Source organism: Helianthus annuus, chromosome 8 (genome assembly GCF_002127325.2).
Source record: "Helianthus annuus cultivar XRQ/B chromosome 8, HanXRQr2.0-SUNRISE, whole genome shotgun sequence".
NCBI lineage: Eukaryota > Viridiplantae > Streptophyta > Magnoliopsida > Asterales > Asteraceae > Helianthus > Helianthus annuus.
Window position 1 is genome coordinate 68373947 of NC_035440.2, and position 3091 is coordinate 68377037.

Here is a 3091-nt window from a genome sequence, read left to right on the forward strand (position 1 = left end):
TTCAAAACCTTTTGCAATTCGTTGAGACAAGCATCAAAAGTAGTGCCAAAAATGGAGAAGTCATCCATGAATACTTCGAGCGACTCTCCAACCATGTCCGAGAAAATACTCATCATACATCGTTGAAAAGTTGCCGGAGCATTACACAAACCAAATGGCATTCGCCTAAAGGCAAAGGTGCCATATGGACATGTGAAGGTGGTCTTGTGTTGGTCATCCGGGTGTATGGCAATTTGATTATAACCCGAATACCCATCTAAGAAGCAATAATATTTTTGACCCGACAATTTTTCAATAATTTGGTCAATAAAAGGTAGCGGGAAATGGTCCTTAGAAGTGGCGGCATTCAATTTCCGGTAGTCAATACACACCCGCCACCCGGTAACCGGTCGGGTGGCAATTTGTTCACCACTTTCATCCTTGACTACTTGAATGCCGGCCTTCTTAGGCACAACTTGGGTGGGACTCACCCAAGCACTATCCGAAATCGGATATATGATTCCCGCATCCAACCATTTAATTACCTCTTTTTTTACTACCTCCCTTAGGTTCGGGTTCAACCGCCTTTGAGCTTCTCGTGTCGGTTTGGCATCTTCGGTTGTGATAATTTTATGCATGACGATGGATGGACTAATTCCTTTGAGGTCGGCAATCGTCCATCCAATAGCACCCTTGTTCGCTTTTAACACCTCCATCAATGCTTGCTCTTGTGCCAATTCCAAATTAGAGGCAATAATGACCGGTAAAGTGTCATTATCCCCTAAAAATACATACTTCAAGTGGCCAGGCAAGTCCTTGAGCTCTAACTTTGGTGGTTCCTCCAACGATGGTTTTGTACCCGAATCGATTCGATCGGTAGACCCTCGAATTGATGGGTCCACGGTGGTCTACCTTCTTTCATTGCCATAGCATCTTGTGCTTCCTCTTCAACCCGTAGTGCATAAGCATGTACCTATTCAGAAAAGTCACACAGGCAAATATCCAAACCATCCTCCTCATACTCATGCGGGTTGCATCCATCTACTATGTCTGCCATGAAACACTCATCAACACCGTTAGCATTAGAATTGTTAGTAAAAACATTCAAACGCATTTTTCTGTTTCCAAATGCTATGTCCACTGTACCAAATCTACAATCGATAATAGCATGTGCGGTGCTTAAAAATGGCCGACCCAAAATTATGTTTTGTTGTTGTTTAGGGTCCGCCGATGAGTAATCCAACACTAAGAAGTCCACCGGGTAATAAAACTCATCAATTTTTACAATAACATTTTGAACCATACCCCGAGGCAACTTATGAGACAAATCGGCCAAAACAACCGTCGTCTCCACCCTTGCTAATGGACCAAAGTCATATTGGTCGTATAAGCCCCCCGGTAAAATGCTAACTCCGGCTCCGAGATCTAGCAACGCCTTAGCCATTTGAAAATTACCCACTTGCACATTAATCAATGGCGTGCCCGGATCTTGGAGCTTAGGAGGAAGCTCCCCATTCAACACCGCACTCACTTGCCCGGTTAAATCCACCCGCTTAGGCACTTTTTTCTTGTTTTGCCTTTTTTGTGTACATAATTCTTTTAAGAATTTTGCATAAGCGGGGACTTGTTTTATTGCATCAAGGAGTGGGAGATTTATTTTAACTTGTTTGAACATATCCCACATCTCCTCCTTTTGAGGACCTCTTGACACAATAAAATTTTTCTTTCCCGGGTCAAGTAGGGCCGATGGAAATGGAACTTGACTCGGTTCACCCTCAACTTTTTCATTCTTTTCACTTTCACCCAAACCCGGTTTTTTAATAATTGGTTCTTTTGGTTTAACCGGTGAAAGTTCATCATCACTTTCCATTCCCGTGATGTCCTCAACCACCCCCTCGACAAATTCGGGTGACAAATTGGCCTTAAAACTCTTTCCCACTTCTTAGAACACTAACATGGTTAATATTAACGTTACCTCGTGACGAACCATGTGAAGGGTTTACCTTAGTGTCGCTTGGAAGTTGACCCTTACCTTTCTTTAATTCCGCCACATCGGTTGCTAATTGACCCATTTGGGTTGTTAGTGATTGGATGCTTTTATCACGAACCTCATCTTTTTTGCATTCGCACTTCGTCTAGTTGGTTCCGTTTTTGCATCTCCATTTGCATGCTCTTTAGCATCTCCATCACCTCGTTTCCACCCGAAAGCCCCCCTTGTTCTTGACCCGTTTGATATTGTTTTTGATACCCTTGGTTATTCCCGCCTCGGTACCCACCTTGGTTATTGTAAGATGGCCGTGAACCAAAATTACCTTGGCTACCTTGAAAATTTGGGTTCGCTTGATTTGACGGGTTCCCATATCTAAAGTTCGGGTGATTCCTCAATCCGGGGTGGTAGGTATTAGAATTCATGTTGTTGTAGTTCCTACCACCTCCTCCTTGACCTTGACCTTGAACCGCATGGACTTCCTCGTACTGCCCTTCCAACATCCCTTGGCAGTTTTCAGCCGCATGACCTATTTCATTACACAAAGCACAAACATTATATATTTGGTTAGTGGTTTGAACATTACCATTATCTATGGCGTGCACTTGTGGTCGGTTAGTAGTTGGTCGGGCTCTTCTTGAAGCTTGGGCCTTCCTTTTTGATGTAGTTGCCATGCTTTCCAAAAACTCCCAATCTTCATTCTCATAGTTCGTTCCAAACGTCCCTCCGGTGATAGACATTAGATCACGTGCGTCTTCGGCACTCAACCCCTCATGAAAGGCGTTCATCAACTCCCATAACTCAATTCCATGATGAGGGCAGTTTTTAATCATCATGTTAAAACGCTCAAACGCCTCATGGAACATCTCACCGTGTTGTTGTTGAAAGCTTCTCAATCCCTTCCGCGCATCATTGGTCTTTTGGGCGGTGTAGAATTCATCCAAAAAGGTTTGTTGCATCTCCCCCCATGTATATATTGATGCCGAAGGCAAAGTGTAGAACCACTTCTTTGCCTTATCCTCCAAAGAAAACTGAAATAAGACCAACTTGACTTCATCGGCCGAAAAACCTTGACTCCCAAAAGTGTTGCAAATTGAGTCATAGGCCTCTAGATGGAAATACGGC

General features: G+C 43.6%; 1 non-coding gene across 1 annotated transcript; it reads left to right on the plus strand.

Moving 5' to 3' along the window:
• The first annotated feature begins 2770 nt into the window (after positions 1-2770).
• On the plus strand, positions 2771-2876 carry LOC118481546. The gene has a single exon (XR_004865755.1). It is a non-coding gene; the product is annotated as a small nucleolar RNA R71 (small nucleolar RNA).
• The last annotated feature ends 215 nt before the right edge of the window (positions 2877-3091 follow it).